This window comes from Polyergus mexicanus, unplaced genomic scaffold, assembly GCF_030449975.1.
Source record: "Polyergus mexicanus isolate NDT 795.1 unplaced genomic scaffold, iyPolMexi1.0 SCAF_16, whole genome shotgun sequence".
NCBI lineage: Eukaryota > Metazoa > Arthropoda > Insecta > Hymenoptera > Formicidae > Polyergus > Polyergus mexicanus.
In genome coordinates, this window is record NW_027223336.1 from 1,855,705 (window position 1) to 1,877,077 (window position 21,373).

The following is a 21,373-nucleotide window of genomic DNA, read 5'->3' on the forward strand; positions in this document are numbered from 1 at the left end:
AAGCTATAAAGGAATAACGCCAATGAGCCCGGAAATCTCTCTTGGATTGATCGAGATTGACCCTTCGGGATCGTAATCTTTCCCAATTATAAAGATATCGAAAATTTATTAATTCTTTGCACGCGCGCACGTTTACCCAAATCAGTTTTACAATCCTGACTATGATATTCGTACAGTTTTCACCGCTCAAGTCGATTCAATTCAAAAGTTTGACGGTATTCATTTTATTCGTAATTAAAATGATAGAACTGCCTTTAATTTTGAGACTTCAATTTTGAATTTGATTCAATACCAAAATAAAGACTCAGAAAGCGCTTTAGGACTCATTTAGAAATATCTTTGACAACGGGGAAATACGTTGAGCGTAAAATCATATTTAATTATACAAGACATTATTAACTTTTCCTTACTCTCGACAGGTACAAAGATCTATGAGACGATGATCTGAGTTGCTTTTAATTGTCACAAATTTTCATTGAGAAGATGTACTTTATCAAGGGTTAATTAAAATTTACACAATTGTTTCTTAGCCCATTCGAATTCTTCGTTATAAGAGATGAAACGACAATTTCAAATAAATATGTCTTTTTAAAGAAAGAATTATTTATTGTTTTAAATTCGTAGCCGCGAGAAATTAATGAGGATGTATTGCAGAAGAATAAATTTGATTCTCAAAGAAATCTATATAACTCTCTAATAAATATACATTACCATTCTCAAATTTAAAATAGAATATATATATATATATATTCTGAATTTTTTAAGATCAATATTCCCCACCATAACATTTCCTTCAAAAATTCACCTTATTTAATCGCCACAATTCACCATGCTCAGTATATATATACATTTTTCTACAATATATTTTTCTCTTGATTCTAACATACAAGTCAAGTCTTGTCGTACTAATGCTTGTACAAACGTCGCTTGTAATCGCGATGTAAAAGAAAGCCAACAAGGTCGACGCTCCTCACGCAATTTGCCGGAGGTCAAGCAAAGGAGGACCGGCCGCAACGGCAAAGATAGAGCACCTCTTTGCTACCATCCCAGAACTTTATTTCCCCGAGGATCACTCCGCCAGAGTTTATCGCTCGAGGTAACAATCGTCGTTGTATAGCGCGCTTTTCTTTTTCCTCTTTACTCCCAAACCAGTCCAACCGTCCTCTATTTTCCTCTGTCGTTCACTAGCAATGAGCAATTGCTCGCTCGTAGGATATGTGAGGTATTATCTACTTAGAACAAAAGAATCGTTGCTGTTATAAACGATTTTTTAACATGCCGGTTTGACAGAACGCATGTACATGCATAGCATCATATGAGTTTGAGGATTCGAAAAGATAGAATACATTTCTTGCACTTTTGAACGGAAGAAGAAAAAGTTTCCCTTTCTAAAAAAAAGCATAAAACCTCGAACTCGAATATATCGAAGCGTTGAAGCCTCTTTTCCGCGATGCTGATTGGCTGTCTCGCTTGTGCGCTGCGATTTGCTTCATTCGTGTTATTTGCAACTGTCAAATTATGCGGTGAATTTTGACAGTTTGACAATTCGTGAAAGAAAAAGTTAAAGTTAGGAAAGAAAAGTTAAAAAAATTGGAAAATGATCATAAATAAAAGCGCGCGCCCGTGTTGTTCTAGTTAAATATAAAATACAAATCAAAAGTATACCGTTTTCAACTTTACAATTTTGATGAATTCATTCGTAAATCAATGTTACTCGAATCATTTTATGTCATGTGACATATAAATATATATCACGTATGCTGTTAAAATGTATAAAGAAAATTTGTATCAAGTAAAATTATTTATAAAGATTTTAAAATATCTTTTAAAAAAATTGGTCTTCTATTAGTATAATACATTATAAATTTCGAAGATTTTATTACGAAATAAAGCGCAAACTTTTCTAATTAATATGAAAAGTAACGGAAGTACTATCGATTTAATTCTGTATAAAAGGGCAGACAGAAATAATTCGGTTATCACCGGATATATCACATCCCACGTTATTTAATTAACGTTAATATCAAGCATAAATTTCATAGTAAGACTATTCAAACAAATCCATTCACACATAATTCCATTAAATACAAAAAAAAAAACTTTAGCTAAAGCACTCGTGCATCTTGCCGTGTAAAATTTTGTAGACGCTCCTTCTCTCTCTTTTTCTCTCTCGCTGTTTCTCTGATAAATTCCAGGGAATTTATATCAGTCTCTTTTTTTTATAGCGGAAATATTGTGAAGCTTGAGAATATGGAAACGCTTGTAAATAGTCCAACCCATCCGCCCACTTTAAGAGAGATTCGTAAAGGGTACGTAGGATATGTAATACCTCCGCGTTCATTAAAAGGACCGCGTAATTTCGACGTGATTATGAAGGGACATAGAAATTGGGCGTTCGAGTGAATATGTGGAGGGTAACGATTGTGCGCGACTACATTTAACGGCCCCAACGCACCACATTTTCGACCGGTTTCACGCGAGCGTTCGTGCGAATCGTTTGATGGGTTTAATGATGAAAGGGCCCCGCCGTGTCCTGAGGTGATAATGACTATAGAATACAATTTCCTGCGATTCCCGTCGCGCATATCGCCTCGTTGCTATTGTGTATAATTTTTTCGTAAAAATTTGAAACATTTCTATTTATGATAAAAATTTTTATTTTTCTGACAAAAATTAACTCGTATTATTATATTGAAATAATACAATAATTAATAAAATTAATTTGAATATTATTTATTTGTTTAATAAATTTATTAAATAAATACATAACATTCAAATTAGCCAAAAATAAAATAACATTCCGATACATGTAGACTATTCGTAGGAAGTTGAGGATCAATAAATCATAAAATGTTTGCAAAAATATATTTATATCGGTATGTAAAATAATAATTATAATCATCGCTTCTATTTTTCACTTCTTCTTATATATGTACGATACGATTGAAATATCGTTTCGTGAGAAATTCACGAACTCGCTGCTTATTGAGGCGAGATGCAATAATTTCAACGGCGAGCCGTAATAATTTGAATGTCGTATCGGACATCGCCCCACTTTCGGAATAATTATTACGAAGTATTAGTCGGGAACATCGCAAATTCATTCAGCCACCGCGACGATCTCATGTTCTCCAAGCGGCGGCTAATGGCCTGGCACGAGGCAGTAAAGCGAAACCCGACAGAGTAAGCAGATTCCATAAACGCGGAAACAACGCCCTGGTACAATACATAGCGCGGCGAAACTCACGCTAGGTAAATCGTAGATCGCGAAGTGGAAACGCGAGAAATCCTGGAGCATGGCCAAAGAAAAGTCGGCAACCTCTTTTTATCTTGCGTATCTATCATACTCGAGCTGGATACTTGATTTCCTTCTTGAGGACAAATTTGATTGGCAATAACCAAAATACAATACTAGATCGTGAATTTAAACCGACCTTACCTGAAGAAATCTTTCCGATAAAAGAGATATTCGTAAAAAAAATCAAATCGAAAAAACTATTACTATTAAAATTTTTCTCTGCAAAGACATAATATTAAACGTTCGTTTGTTTAAAATAATCTTACAAAAGCAACCGCATAAATTTTTAATGGCAATTTGTAAAAAAGTATTTTCTTTATACAAAAGAGAAAAACCTTTTTTGACGTAACATACATGTTTATGTATAAACATAAATCTCGTTTTTAGATAAATATGATATAATATTTTTTTATTTGGCTCTTCTAATGTTCAATTACTTTCGCGCGTAAAGTTCTTTTTATTATACAAACATTTCATTACAAAATCTGATGCTTTACGATTGCAAGTTACCGACGACCGTCGAGTAACACAATGCGATAGGAATTCGCAAGTAAATGTAACTTTGAAAATCGCTACGCAGAAGAGATGGAAACGCGAGAGAACGAGAAAAGGCGAGGTTCAAACGCGAGAAGATGAGACCAGACGAGAGATTTAAGGACGCAGCCTCGTAGGCGGGAGATGCGAGATTCAAAGTTTTAGGTGGCACTTTCCGGAGAGGGTGTGTGCCCGCCGGCCGCCGGCCGCCGGCCGCCGGCGCCCCCTCCCCTCTCGGGATGTCCCGATAGGACTACTTCAGTGCTATCCTACCTCCGTACCGCTATCTTGTTTCTCGGTATATCTCGTCTTTCTGCAAGTAGCGTGTTGGAGGACTCTAGATAGGCAAGTGGCATTAATGCTTCTAGCCCGAATTCTCACTCTTGATTCCAAATGTTTTTTTATTTTTTTTTATTTTTCGCGCAATTCGAACAATGAGATAAATCATGATCATTATCAAATTACGTTTTTACTTTTATTTGTTAATTTTGACTTTATATTTTGCGAAATTTTAAGAGAATTTTGCGTCAATTTATTTAATCTACTATTTTTGCTGCCAAGTAAATTTCTTTTTGACTTTAATACTGTTCTTTTTATATTACGGTATTCTGTAATATTTTTCTATTTTACAAAAATGAGAACTCTTTTCTAGATACTAAAGAATATAAAATATTCAAGATACTGTAATTATATTTGCAATTTAAATAGAAGTGAGACACCATTCTTTTAAACACGCACATGTTGTGTCTGGATATCAACACCTTACATATCATGACTATATCCATCGACTTACTTCAGCTCTTTTTTAAACATGCACATTATTCTTGTTTACATTATCGCTCGCATACTAAACGTAATACAAATCAGAACTTTCCTTAGTAAATTTTAATGAAAAACTATTGTATACTTATATAATTTTATTGTACTTCAATCTAAAAAATGTAAATTTTTATAACAAAAGAAGATTACAAACATAGCAAATTTCAGAAATCTATGTTTTTATTAATAATGTAGATGTTGGAAATAGAACTTCTTCAAAGTTTCTCACCAAGCGGAATCTCAATTTAATATATTTTAGTTTTAGTTTTTAAATGTTACCTGCGAAACGCCCAAAATTATTCGTTCGATTCGAACGAATGTCAGAAATTGAAATCTAGATGGGATTTACAGACCGCAAAGATCTCTATTCTTTACTGCAGTTAAATCTCCATTTGTCTACGAACATTCGATCGAACGTTCGGAGTAAAGCAACGGTGCGACGATTCCCGCCTGTTGGCGGGGCTACTTTATGAATGGTCTCAAATAAGAGAAAAAATATTCGTTTTGAATATCGCATCTGATAGTACCTTTTATTGCGTAAATGGTTTCTAACAGAGATATATATCGATATATTCGATGTATCGTGCACAGACGTGAGAAGATCTATAAAGCTTTTTTATTTTCGAAGCTTACAATCCGATTTAAATTACTCAAGATACACTTGTAAGTGAAAAAGCAAACAATTAATCAGACGCTTAATATTACTGTGTGAACACTAAACTTAATATTACTCCGTGAATCTTTGATACGTTTAGTTTGATCGTTCGGTATTAATGTTTTCTGGGAAGAGGAACAATCCAACCGCGATATTAATGAGATAATATTTAATTTAACAAACTCTAAAGGACAGCATGTTACATCTCGAGTTTTGACATTAAGTAAGATTTTATATTTACACCGATAACATACTCATTGTATTATTTAATAACTCAATCGTACAATTACATCATGAGTTTTGATATTAATTATGATTTTATTATCTATACTTATTAAATTATTTAATAACGCAGCCACACAAAAATTTGGTTTCTGTAAACTTTATTAAATCGCTAATAATTGTCAATTCAGCAATCAAGGATGGTATTAATTCGATTTGAATCGTAAAGTTTAAAGCAAGCTCAAAGAAAACACAATCCGTTGTTAAATTATTTATAATACTCGTATTTTTTTCGTAATGACGTGCACACTTCAAGACGTCAGAGAAAAAGCGAAAATAGCAACGCGATTGCTTCGTTCACAATCCCAAATATGCCATAAACGCGGCGAGATGTTTCTGCGGAATGGAATTCCGGAGTCTCCAGCGCGTTTTGGTTACGAAACAGAGAATGTTATCGCATAGGAAGAGCAATAATGACGAATCACAAGGTCATGAGGGGTCGTTGGAAGCCGTACGAGAGAATGGAAGAATACAAGGGTCGAGCGGTGTCGTAAGGAGCAAACGGAGTCGTGTAAACGATGTGCTAGTGGGTAGACACTTGAGGTGAGACTGTAGAGAAGTGGAACGAATAATAGACCGAGAGCTGACGAGCCTTAAGCATCTCGTGGAATTCCGACAGACAGTATTCGGGTGCGAATGCGGGTAATGATGCAATATGCCGTTCGCGTAGAGAAGGTCGTTGGGTCGAAGTGCGTTTACTACTGCGCGGCTGTAACGATCTGCATCGATCGATCGCGAGATGCTATCTTAGTCGACGAGTCTGAGACGATGAGCCCTCGCGATTTGCATACGCGGCGCTTTCACGTCACTCATTTCCGGCGCGTTTGCGAAATTTCTGACGCGCTATTGGCCCGCGTTAATTCTCGCGAAAGCATACGCGGCTATATAACACGCGGGAGTCGCAATATGCTTTACCGCACGGATAGGTACGAGTGGAACGATCGCTTATTACAGCGGATAAGTTTCTCGAGCGCTCGAAAGATGATATCGTAAACGATGAGATTCGATTTAACACTAGACGCCAGCTGCTGGCTAACGACTGGGTATTTATCGCAAAATATAATTATTTACAATTTAACTAAGTAAGAAAGTTGGAATATCATAGAGTAACAGAACGTGGTAGAGAATTAGCAAAATCGGATCGATGAAACATGTTTAGTTTGCCGCTACGAATTACGAGACAAAATGAATAGTACATCGTTCTTTGATGACATTAGGATATTTACAGTATATAGATCTTCGATAAATTTTTAAAATTAATGAAATAAAAATATCATAAGTAAAATAAGAACGGAATCGTGTCAACAGAAAACAGTTGAATAATATGCATTTCTAATGTCACTCCTGAGACTTCGTTACCAAGCTATATCGATAATGTGATTTTTGTTTGACCTAAATATTGCGGCTCAACGAGATATCCAATCAGCGTGATAAAAGTTTCGCAGTCTCAACGACAGAAACCTTCGAACAAAGAAAACATGATTACAACGCTCCGTATATCTCATCCATTTTATTTGTGAAAATGACGCGACTCCAATGTTGGGTTTTGCCCATCTGTTTCACGAGAGCTGAAACAATTGGCAATTGATTAGTTTACTACTTCGTTTATCTTGCTATATATATGTGTGCATATGTTATTACGTACACATGTATGTATATATATGTGTGTAATAAATGTGATTAAATGTGCTAGGATCTTCTACAATTCATCAGGGCTCAATTCAATCTTCGCTTAACATAATTCGAGTATATCAGCGAAATAAAATATATCGATATAGTAATCAATCTTTAAATTCCCTATGAAAATCATTTATGCTTAAGCTTCGACAATGTACATGATTCGTATAAAAAACGATAAGAAATACGAAAAGCGTTACTACTTCTATAAGATCTCCTAAACTAATTAATATATATTAAGTAATATTGTACTCTGAAAATAACGTAAATCTTTCTAACAAATTTAACAGTATCGTTATATGGTATTATATAGCTATTGTCAATACCATCTTTTTATTTTCTGAGAAATACTGATAAATTTTGCATAATATATTTTGCATATATTACATAATTATCGATTAAAAAAATATTTAATAAATAGAAAAAAGATATTAGAAGTATATAAGATATTATATGCAAAATATTTTGTGTGTCGAAGTATATATAATTCTTTTTCTTATAATCGATACAATGTGATATCAATGTACCCCATAACTTCAGTCACGCGAGTACGCAAAATATCGCAAAGTAATCGCAAGTTATCGTAAAGTTAGCAAGCGCGTGCATAGATTAATCGACTAAAATTTTACTAAACATTTGTTATCGACGCAACGGATCAAGCTGCGTAATCGAGCACGCGAATACACTCGGGGCCGCGAATTAAATACGGCGACTTCGCATACGTACGTTACGTACCGGCAATCAGCAGCGGACTGTGTATGCATACGGAGGGAGAAAGGCAGGTCGGTTAACCGATCGCGGATAGCTTTCGGCGCGCGTGAGTGTAGCATAAATCGCCGGCGGATAGCTCCGGCGGCTCGATTCCGAAAGCTTATGTCCCGCGCGTTCGCTGCTTTCCATGGAATCGAGCGGATTTTGCAAAGCGTCACACATGGCGAAACCACGAGCCCCACCTACGCGAACCGCACACACCGCCGACATTCATACATCCCCCCGTTTACGGGCGGCTCGCCCCAGGTTTGCCCCAGTTCGTGCTGCGGCTCGGGCGCGCGTTTAGTCCGCCAACTTTGCCGTACAGACCCGTCACGCCTGCTGCAAATGCAATTGAAAACGCCGCGGGATCGCACCCGCACCGCACCGCGTCATTCTACTCCCCTCGCGCGATTGTGCTATAACGTCGTCACGATAATACTCCGACTGCGATGCGTGCGTATACCTATCCGCCCGCTGTTGTCCGCGCGATTGCCGCATGTGATTAAACGACAATAGACATTATATTCGAACAGCCGATGATACCTCGGCTTTGCGTTTTTTTTTTTTTTAAACTCGCCTTGTATGAGAGCGTAACTGGAACGACTCACGCGTTGATAGGCAGAATAGAGACGTATGCAACTCTGTCTCGAAAAGCTACGCGAGCGTACGCGATGTCATTGCATTTCTTTTTATCTACAGCTTAATTGGCTTAATAAATTTGAAACTAATTTTCCATTAATATTTTTTTACATGTATCAATAATATATTTCATATAGTTAATTAGATTTTTATAGTTTTGGAATATATCTTATCTTTCTCTCTTCTCTGATAAATTAATATACTTGATAATCTTTTACGTGATTGTATTAATATTAAGAAATTAATTGGAAATTACATTATGATAATATTGCGCTGCTAAAATAATCGTTCATAAATATGTAATGTTTACAGAGCTAGCATTACTATAATTGTTAATTCCGTTACATGCTAATTTAACCTGAGTATGAATTTAATTTTTTAGGAATGCTATGTACAAATGGGAGTAATGTTTCACATAATATGTGAGCAAACATATTGACATTTGTTAATTTTATTGATCAATCTTTCCCTTTCTTTCTTTCTAGCTGATGTCCGTTGTGTAATTATACTAACAATAAGATAAAGTACATTTATATTGTATTGTATTTATATTTTCTCAATAAATTCCGAGAAAATTCCGCATTATGTATTACTAAACTTCGACATTCTTAGCAGATAAAAAATCGTAACGAACTCTTTAAAATAGCTGGAGAACTGCAAAAGTCTTGATATATTATTTGTGCGAGCAATTATTGGCAATTTAATTTGTGGAATCATACATGTTATCTCTTATATATCGAATTGTTTGCCGTATCGAGCAAATATCGAATTTCTAAAGAGTTTCTTGTACATGTATGGCGAACATAGAGGAAATCCTCGGAGGCCAATATGATACTTAAGCTTTTGAACGTGAGAATAGCACACTCGAGCTTTATGTTATGACTGTGTACTAATATGGTGTGGTCGACCGTAAAATTGGCATTTCGTGCTGATCACGCTATTTCATGTTTCGCGCCGTAGCACACATTTCATGAAAATTTTCGAGGTAATAAAACAGGAAATACTGAAGACTTAAAAGGATGCAAGGCGTAGAAAGTAAAATATGTATATACATCGAAGTTTTCACTAGAAAACTTTCAATGCGCACTTACATCGGAAGTTAAATATTCCGCGTGATCACCTCTTTCTTCCGACTTTTCTTATGTAACATTTATATTAAACATACAAGCTGCTGCGCAATATGAACGAATCAAATTTTAATAATACAATAGATTCTCTGACAAATTTCAAGCCGATTCGTTGTTATAGAAAAAAAATTTTATGATAGTTTATTGTTTATATTGTAGCGTTTTTTAATTTTTAATCTTTAAAGTTAATGCAAGTTGATGCAAAAGAAATAATATATTTTATAGATTAAAACTATACATTTTTCATATACGAAATAAATAAAATATTTCGCTATTAATGTACGCTATTGCGTGTTTGAAATTGCAACGGCAACTTGGGATTCAAAAAATCCTCAACTATCGCACGGTCATTACGAAAATGCGGGACATTTCAGCGCGGAATTATTCCAATTGCATTTTACTGAGCGGATCTGGTGCAATGAAATGCCTTAAAGTACTTTCAGTGCGATTATGAAACTCTCTCTGGCACAAATCGTGAATCTTGCCTATTCGAGGCGCTTTATTGGACGGTAACGAAATGGAATCGAGACACGCGAAAGACAACCCAGTTTACCGAAGCCAACCTCGACTTATTGCACCCTCCACTTCAAGAAAATTCGCTCGCTTAAAAAGATCTGTTGCTTCCGCCAGCTAGAAACAGGAAGAGAGCGGTTTACCAGCGAATATCGACGCCAACCGAGGAGAAGAAAAAAAAAGACACTGTTAGAAATACTCGTCACGTTCCAGGCGGTGTATAAAGTAACGTGGACGAGACGCGAGAGGAAACGCGAGCGTTGGAAAAGCGCTCCCTCGTTAGTCGTTCCTTTATTTCGATCTAGGTCGATCATTCGCCGTTGTACGAAAGAAACCGACAGGATCGTTACACGACGCGTCGTTACCCACTCGCGTGTAGCCGACGAAATCCATTAGTTCGTGTAAACGGGGCACTCGTTGGAAGCCTGTACAACCCAAGTCACGAGTTGGAGAGATCGCTGCCTATAAGCCGCCGAGTACTCACACATGGGACCGGGAATTTCTGCTACCTCGGGTTAATCAGAGTTACTTTCGTGTATCGCTGCGCGCCGTGAAATTTTCCGATTTTCTCTTTGCGATAACCGTCGACGCTATTGCGCCAGCTCTACATTGTAATTGTATTGCTGATTCGATGTGGAAGAAACCGTGGCGATAATTACGAAGATGTTTATGCTCTATGTTATAGAGAATAACAGAGTGGTCGTTTTGTTACTCTGGGTTTAATCTGAAAATGTAATACATTTGCGATTGTATGTATGTATATTTTTTAATGCGATTAATTAAATTGAAGAATTTTTATCAGAAATATTACAACATTTTGATTAACGAATCATCGCCAGCTTTAATTCTATCTTTCAACTCTTAAATATTGAAACATTAAATGTTATATAGATTTTCGATTAAACACGAGTAACAAGTTTCTCTCGTTTTAAAAAATTTTTTAATTTCATCTATTTCTAAATTTTTTTTCTAAGTATACAAAAAATAATATGTTATATCGTCTTTGCAAGACTTTTACCTAAATAATTTTGCAAGATCTAAAATAAAGAAGAATCAATATTTTACAGAAAAAAAACCATACATTTTTTAAAAACAAAAAGAATTGCTCTTTTGTTCTTTTAAAAAATCTGGAAATAATATTCCATTTTCCCATAAAAAATACCAATGCTATCAAAATGTCAAATAAGAATTTTATTGTTATTCCTAATAGTTTCTGAAAAAATATTTAAATATTTTACATGTATCACCCTGTATACCTCTTCGTATATATCGAAGGCTTATTGTAAAATACGATGTTCTATGAAGATCTTACTGACGCGGCATTTCACGAAAATCCTACTCGCATTTGCTGGCTTTTCGCAAAGTGACTGAGATCTTCATAGAACGTATCTCTTACGGAAAGCCTGCTATATACATATATATATAGCTATTATTATATGCATTAACACGCTTACAATATCTGTAAATTTGGTGAGAATGTCAGAAAAAAATTGGATTAACCCCCAGATTGTTAGATGTAAGTACATCCAATTTTTGCTTCGATAAGTCAATACGATTTATAACTACTTATTTGCGAATAAAAAGTTTTTAATTTTGTTTCTAGTCTATTGTGCCACATTGCTGTCATTGTTATTGATTGTATCAGATAAATCTAATTATTTTTTAAATTTATCTAATAAAATCATAACAATAAATTTTAGAAATATCAAATTACTTTCATGATTTATATCTTACAATATCATATTGCGGACCAAAGTTCTATTGTGATGTAGATAATTAATTACAAATTTGAATTGTGAAATCGTGGATGTCAATCAGAAAGAATATAATATCAATATAACTAAAAAAATTATTGAAAAACATCAATTTCTGCCTTTTGAATGCAAGATAGCATACAAGATAATAGAGATCGCTTTAATAGCTTATTTACAATACAACAAAATATTGCAGATGACATAACTACTATACTTATCACATATTATATTGTATGTATATATGTGTATCGATATAAGGGAATTTATTTTTTCTACAAAATTGAGAGTATTTATACGTATACAAAAGAAACTACCGCGGTTGCATTACGAGTCATTTACTACTTGCGGAATAAATGACCAGAGCTATTAATTCGATACAAACAAGCGCACACATTCACTGCGTAGAAACCTATTTAAAAATTAGAAGAATATCTCACACACATACACACGTTCAGATCGCTATAGTACGCTGAGATACGTTCGTCGATATTCGTAATTTCCAAAGAAATACTAGACAAATTTACTTCACTTCTGGCTATGAATGTTAAATGCTATTACATTCGATATATCGTGAATTTAAAAAAAAATTGTTCGCTTCCTTATGTCTACCTAGTTACGGATAAAATTTAAATGAGGACGTTTTTTAGTAAATGCTATCTAAAAATATATAGTTTTTATTATATTATTCTTATTTTATAGTTTCTATTATATTATTCTTATTTTATTATATTACTCTAAAATAGAGATTCGTATTATTCTAGTTGATACGGGCGTTAATTAGCAATAATTAGGTATGTTCAAATTAATTCCAATCATGATTAATTGCTATAAAATAATTTGAGTTATTTAGCTTCTTTGATTATTTATGTCAATGATTTTTATTAGATTACACATTTGGACATATAAAATTTCTCTGATCTCTGTTCATCGTAGATGATTCATAGTATGTATATATATATATATACAATTGTTAATTAGTTCATCGTATACATAATCCAAATATTGATATGAAGTAGTTTATTAACCTAGAAGATTCGTATAGCAAGATAAACTGCGCAGTTAATTACTTGCAAGATACACCTCCAAATCTATTAGTACCGAGAAAAGAGTTCTTCGTTGTCTTATACGTATATACCGCTGATGAATAGGCGAATATCTGCCACATGCTTATGAGACGTTGGTATGCAGACCAGTCCCTTATGTCGAAACGAGTTAATTAAGACGAGTTCATAATTGCCAGACTAAAATTTCATCTTGACGCATTACGTTTCACAAACATATATATCTATAATACTTTCCTATAAAATGTTTATCATATAATTATTTTTATATAAAATATTTTGCGTATGTTTATCGTAAAAAAAAAAAAAAATTCGAAATAAATCATATAAATGTAATAACGGTAATTGATGCTCCATAATTCCTAGTGTCTTTACGAAGAATATTTTTGCATTTGCAAATGTGCAAAAAGAGTAAATAAATCTCTTTTCATACATTTTGCAATCGAAAAACTCAAGCGCGCTTGTACCTCAATGATTAGATTTAAGGAAAAGCAGAAACTATCAATTACGATACATATTGCATCATCTTGCTTGTAGAAAAAAAAAAAAAAAAAAATATATATATATATATATATATATATATATATATATATATATAGAGAGAGAGAGAGAGAGAGAGAGAGAGAGAGAGAGAGAGAGAGAGAGAGAGAGAGAGAGAGCCAGATGTTGATGATGAGCCAGATGACAAGTGTTGCATACGAATGAGCAGAATCGTCGCGGGATAAGTCGTTAGTGATTTGCTCCAGAGACGGTTGTATCCTTCATTAGTATGGTGTAAACGAGCTCGCATTGCCGACATATGTAACCCGGCCACAAACGAGAGAATGTGCCCACGTGTCTATGGGCTAACGGTACCCCCGGTCCACTCTGTGCCGCTGTCATAGCGTAATCAGGTTTATCTCGTGGTTGCGCACAGAGAGACAAGTACCGGTTCGTGACAAGCCTCACGCGTTATATCCTTCAGGAATGTGGAGCACGCGCTAGAGCTCCTGCGGGATGATCATAATCGTCCTGTAGACGTACTAAAGTTAAATGTAATTGCCGATGCGCGTAACTTGCGTGGGGAAGGACATATCTACTAGTTACAATTATAAATCGATGTAATGAATGTAACGATAATGCGCCCGAGTGATTACGTCGATATTCGCGATATTTGGATCGTGCGTAAGAACATTTAACGAGCCTTACATCGCAGCTCTTTTCACCGCTCGCAAAGTTCGAAACTTTTCGCATGCCGAGTACATTTAAATTGTAATTATGGCCGAGTAGAGTAGCTATGTTGACTGGTGCGTCGTAACAACTCGAGATAATGAAGTTTCCATCATGGAAACAAAGAGACAGATCCAGTCTGCGATGCTCTCACCCCGTATTCTACCGTTTAGGAATGTAGAAATTCGTGCCAAATGCGGCGACAGACACGAGCATATGCTTTGAGACGAATACCGCTGTTCCAGGAACATTCTGCAGATTTGCATCGTTTCTTAAATAGGCGCTTGTTCAACAGACTAATATAACCGTTGGTAGTTTATTTTCTTGGTAAGAAATAAGTTCATCGCGCGCAAACCCAGAAAATTTACGTTGAACTCTTCATCTTTTCGCGTCACGTATAATATTTAAATAACTGTTATTACATGTTACTTTGACGGAATATTACATACATTTATATATTTATATACATACATTTTTCCGACTCAGCTTGTATTTATTATTGCACTTTTTCTAATATATTTATTTTTATGAATGATTTAAAAAGATATATGATATTTGTATAATTTAAAATAGTCCATTTATATAAATTTATATATATTAATATACACTATTTATATTTTTATATTATGTCAAGTTATAAGCTGATATTATAATAGTTTTATATATTTTTTAAAGTATATAACAATATTTTTTTTATTTCTTTTTTCCTCTTTTACATTATACAATATTTGAAATCAAAAAAGTCCCACATGCATATACGAGTCACTTCATACATGAATATGAATTGTAGTGACTTCTAGATCCATCTGAATAAAATTTGTAGCCGTTCATGATACACTGATGCAACAGGATTGCGCACAAATACTAATCCGTGATTTAAAGTATTCGAAAAAGACAGATACGCAACAGGCTATTTGATTCGAGATTCTCAATTTCCGAAGGTCTCGTTATCCTTTTGCTCGTATGAAAAATTATTTTCGCGAATGTGAGACAATCTCTGTTATTATTCGATAGTGTTACATAACCGATTCTTGGCGATGATGTCAATCGCCGTCTTTATTTTAAAGCGCGGAATACAAAGAAGTCCAATTCCTAGCTTCCGACGATTCTTGGCATGTTTCAATATCCACGGAATGTCGGATCGCTGCCAAATGCTAACGTACAGCCTCCAGCACGTGATATAAATATTGTACTTGGAAAAGGTGTGATTGCTGGTCGACGACCGAAGTATTCGACATATATACTTCACGTATACGCGAACAGGTGGACGCGCAGATACAATCTCGTGATCATGATAAAGCAATCTCCTATATATTTCAGTAATATCATCTAGAAACGCGTCTGAATATAGATGCCTGCTTAAACAGGTATCGCCGACTAACTGATAAACATTCACGGATTAATTACACAGCCTACTTGACTTGCTGTGTATTATATAATACTCTAGGGTGTGTACACTATTGACTCTAGGGATAAAATAACAAGTCATTATTAAAGATTTGATGAATATATTAATATATCTACACCTCTTGAATCAACTTAAGATTAAAAGAGTTGAAATTTACTTTTTAAATATTTATAATTTTCGAATCTTTAGATTAATAATTAATTAGATATTTAAATCTTTATTTATGTGTGCGTGTGTATAAGCTAAACGTCATTAAATTTAAAAATATTGTAATTATATTTTCGTAATTAAATAAATTGAATGATTCGATAATATATGGATAGTTATATTATCTCTATAAATGTTATCGGTTCATTTTTCAAAAACGCTTTTTTTTTAAATTGTACGGTTTATTTTTATGATACGTCTGTCGTACATCAAACATAAGAGTTCCCTCTTTTACATATATCTTTTATCCCACGACGGCAATAAATTTTGTTAGCCCAGGACGTGAGAGAGCTGGTTCAAGATGGCTCTGACGAGGCTATCTCATGTAAATTTGCGGCACGCTTCGCACATCAGAGTGCGGTAATTTAAATTTCCGCGGCATCCTCGCCATTACCCGCGATTCGTGTTTTTTCACCAAACAGCACTATCTCGTCGTCTGGAGAATGTTCATGCGAAACAAAGACGAACATTAATAACGAGCAGCACGCATTTTTCTCTCCCGTTTAATATTTACGAATCCCATGAATAATGAAAAAGTACAAGAAATCTATCCGCCGTTAGCAGAGCTAGTAATCCTAAGTGAAGTCGTTTTTGCGCGCTCGACTAAAGGCAAAGGATAGACACGATTAACAAAGTTTCTCTTCAGCAAGCACCCGACGTCTTCTTATACAAGCATAAAATATATTATCGAACGCGCGATATTAAAGAACGAGAACGATGGCGACGTCGACATCGTTTTCATCGTCGTCGTCGTCGTCAACTAAACCTCTCACCGGTAAATCTCCATTACGTGGGCCGCGTACTCCAGAAACAGTAAGTCAATATTCCTTTCATATCGTTAATGCGGCAATAACGGGATTACGTACGTCCGCGCGCTTATTCACCGGGGATTTGGTTTCCCCGACCTACCATCACCGACGTCCTACACCCATCTTCTTCTCTCTTCCCGAGAATGATTATTATTTACGCGAAACAAAAGCACCGTCATTTGTCGAGTCCTCCGCCACCTCCCTCATTTCCATCGTTCTGGAGCCATTCCCGGCGACAGCGCTCTATCTAGCTCGTTTTCTCGACTCTAGCCAGCTTTCGCTTACCGCCTATCTTTACATATCTCCTTCGGCACCGGAGATCGAACACCGCGCATAAGTTTGCTGCCAAGTTGGCAAAGTTCTCGGTAAATCTTGCACGCGCGTATTTGCATAGGTGAAATGCTCTTATAACGCTGAGGAGGAGGAAGCTAGCTTCTGGTGATTGCATTCAATTCGTCGACGGCTAGAAAGAAAGTCTGATCGGATTAGAACTCGCTTTTCCATCTGCCGGAGGAACGGTTATGCGCGACGAGAGATCCTCGAGGTTAAATGCAATGCCTCGTCGGTCTCATTTAGAATTTTATTGCCTACCTTCTCTCTACTCGGATAAAGTATGGCAAACAAATTTCTCGTCAGCTTTAGCTTCTCAGGCAACGTGATTGTGTACGCTATGAAATTGTCAGAATGATGAGCAACTCGGACATAAAAAAAATCGATATTATTTTAAATTTAACATTAAGATATCATTTATTAACGCTTTAATAGCACAATATAAAAATTAAATAAATCGCTAAAACTCTGAAAAATCTATTTTTTGTTCGGTCACTATAATTTTTTATTTTAATATTTTATGCGTAATGAATATATTCATCAGTTCTTTTAAATATGCATCACACGATCAAGCAGTTATACGTCCATTATCTAGTCTTACTTAAAATTTTATTTTAATTTTCGAGAATATTACATCTCTCTTTTTCCCTCCCCCTCCCCCTCTCTTCTCTCTTTCAATCTTTTTAACAACAATTTTATTACCACGTTTTTGCGTTAAATTTTAAACGCATCTCCAAACTCCGCTCGATTACATCCGATCGTGAAAAAGGATACCGTCTCTTGGCCGTACGAAGGTAAACTCCAATCAAGAAACTTGTTTCACGTAAGGACGACTTATGGAATCAGATAAACGTCCGCAAACAATGCTCGTCGTAAATCACGTCTCTCCGATATATCCAGTGCACTCGATTTCGTCGCCGGACGAGGAATAATGGAAATAGATCGACGACCTCTCGAAATAACGCGCGCGCGTTTCCACCACCATCCCCGCATTCGATTAATGCCGCGCCCGCATCCCTCGCGCTATGACCGCTTTTAAAATCTCGTCACTCTTTTAGCTCGAGCACGCATCGGGATTTTCACAACCCGCGTTAATTACTTCTATTATTGTCGGGGAATAACGCGCGACATCGCTTAATCGACGAGGGCGCGCAGCAAGAACGGTCGAAGGGATAGGATGAAAATGTGGGAAGGGAGAACAGGCGTCTCAATATCAATATAAAAACAATTAATATCCGCCAATCCGGTGCATTATATCAAACCGTCTCGTGAATTATTCACAAAACAATCGTTGCCCTTCAGCCCTCGCCCAAATAATCGCGATTTGTGAATTGCGATCGCGAACATCTGTCACTCGCGCGACGACTCTCTAGCGAACCTTCGCGATTTCGGCGGCATATTACTAGCACGTTGTAACATCGCAGCATTTACACAGAAAGGCGGACATTTCCATATAGAACAAGCAATTTACATATAGAGCAACTAGTTTGCCGCGCAAACGAGTGAATTGCCACTTTCGCTCCTTTCGGTATAATGACACAATTTCGTGTAACTCTTTATTCAATTATCGATCGTACCGCTTCGTTTACGAGAGGCAGGTAAGACGACAAATCTGACATTTCGATCTGCGACTAACATAGACGGATCAAAAGTAACGCGATACTGTTTTCAGATACATGTGATTTCAGTAGCACGGATCAAACTGTTGCATATATTTTTTGTAACATTTTTTTTACACTAAAAACTTGTATTTTTTTATTTGTTTGTTTTAATTTATTTCATTTACGCAATACACATGAATCTCGCAAATTAAGACCAAAATTAATAAAACCGATTCAGCATGCGATGGAACATTTATGTCTTTGACATCACTGGATACCTTTATCCATCAATAATACTTTTCAACAGGATTGGGAAGTAACGCGTTACTTGTAACGCCGTTACCGTTGCAGTTACTTTTCTTTGGTAACGAATTGATAACGGCGTTACTTTTCGTCGTCTGTAATGGTAACGGTAACGCCGTTACATTTTTTCACTAACGATTTTAACAGTTAATTTTATCGTTATTTTGTTTTTGACTAATGGCTCTGGAACATAGAACGCGTCAACGCGTTACGCATGATAAGAATGCCGTGGCCAATCAATCATCTCCTTATATTAAAGCCGCAAAGATGTTATCTAAATGATGATACCGTGGAGCATCAACTTCTTTTAAAAATAAATAAAATATTTTGGTAAAATGTATTTGATAAAAGAAAGATTGTGATTTACCTAAACCTAAAGATTAAGAATTTATATTATTAATTAACAATTTATATTATTATATAGTTTATGGTTTATATATATTATGAATTAATAAAAAAAAGTATAAACATGTAAAATTGGTATTTCTATATTAATATTACGAATTCAAGTATTATATTAGTATTAATTATAATATACTAATTTAATATTAATATATTATATAATATCGAATTAATATATTATAAACAAAGTAACGGGAATAGTAAAGATTCATTAGTTTTTGAGTAACGGTAACGATAACGAGTTATTTTTCAGAGAAAGTAACGGTAACGATAACGAGTTACTTTTATAAAGTAACGTTCCCAACTCTGCTTTTCAATACTTTACATTTACAATTATGCTTTATAATTTTAAGCTCAATGGTATGTAAAGCAAAAAAAAACATCTCCACGCATAAACTAAATAATTTTTAAACAGAATAATCTATGTAAATATATATGATTGCTGATTTTAGATTTTCCATTATCTTTAATCAGCTTCGATATGAACAATTCAATTCCATTTAATGCGAAAATTGTTTCATTTTAAATTAATCGAATCATTTATTTAAAAAAAAATACGAGTCACATTTTTCGCCAAATCGAATCAACAATGGTTTTTAATGCTTCGGGGCTCTACTCGTATTGTTTTTAACAGGGAAACCATGCAGGCATATTGTCTCCTGCAGTTCTACAAAAAACAATTTATACCAAATTTCATTCTCTTTTCTTTGTAAAGAATATAACTTTTAATTATTATTTTTGATAATCATAAAATCTGAATATGAAAACATTAATTTTATTTTAATTATCTGATTATATGAAATATATAATCCAATGATACATGTCACACCGTGCATTATAAAGATATATTACATTGTAAGGCATATATTTACAAAAGTTTGATGCAATAAAACAAAATTATTCTTGTTACTTGTAAGTTTTTAAAATTATAGGGCAAGTTAAAATCACAGTCTTGAGATTAATACTTCCCTTAACGATGCGATTTATGGTATGCAGGCATGTTATTAATTCTTAGATTGCTTTATTGTTGATTTGTCATTTCCATAGAAAAACATTTTTGCTTAAAATTACTCGCGCTGTTGTTTAATGGATCAATTAACAATCGAATTTTCTGCGGAATCACGCCACAATAGCTGATAGATTAGATTACAATACGATTTTGCTTTGACACGATGATTTTCGAAAATTCCATTAAGTATCCTGTTATACGCGACACATCGAAATCTAAAGACAATTTAAAACTGCAGTCTGTAATTAAATATAAAATGAATGTGATATCATAATTCAAAGTGTTAAATGATAGAAAATTACGCGACCCAAAAGATTGATTTTATTTAAAAATTTGATTACATCTGCTATTTTTGGTTTTAGAAAATAAATTTTGATAATTATATTAATTTTGATTGCATGATCAAAAAATCAGCATTATTGCCCATTACTGCTTGTTATCTGTGTTAACACTCTGTATATCGGGTAAATATGTACACAATAATACTATATATATATATATATATATATATATATATATATATATATATATTGTATAGAAAAAATTACGAACAATATATTAGCATTACTTTTACAACAAGTTATAAGATATATTGCTTTTCAATATAACTAAATTCTCTAAAGATGCAATTTAAAAATTTTTATATTTACGGAATTGTTCTCGTGTGGAAGTAAAATCGCTTGTATCTATTTTATCAATTGGCAATTGTATTGAATTTCAATTTTATTCGTATTCGTTCAAAATATTCGTCCAAATGGTATGCAAATCGCATTTATCGTTTTGGGCCCCTCACAAATCACATGACACACACTTGTACTTCTCAAAAATTAATGTGTAATTTAACAAAGTTAATTCTGTTTTAAATTAAATTATTTATTTTGCATTAATATTGAAGAGCATTTTTCGATTATATTGGAATTAATTAAAGTATTATTAAGCACATCAAAACATAATAATTAAAACCTAGATAAATAAAACAATCT

General features: G+C 34.5%; 1 protein-coding gene across 3 annotated transcripts in view; it reads left to right on the top strand.

Moving 5' to 3' along the window:
• The window catches only part of Dpr12 (defective proboscis extension response 12), a 232,060-nt gene that overhangs the window by 9,327 nt on the left and 201,360 nt on the right, over window positions 1–21,373 (top strand). Inside the window, exon 1 of one of the 3 annotated variants that reach the window (XM_070308821.1) lies at window positions 2,277–2,309. The exons of the other annotated variants lie outside the window; for them this stretch is intronic. The gene's annotated coding sequence lies outside the window, so the exon portion shown is untranslated. Of the gene's footprint in view, window positions 1–2,276; window positions 2,310–21,373 lie in introns of those variants that run through there. 3 annotated transcript variants of the gene reach the window in all.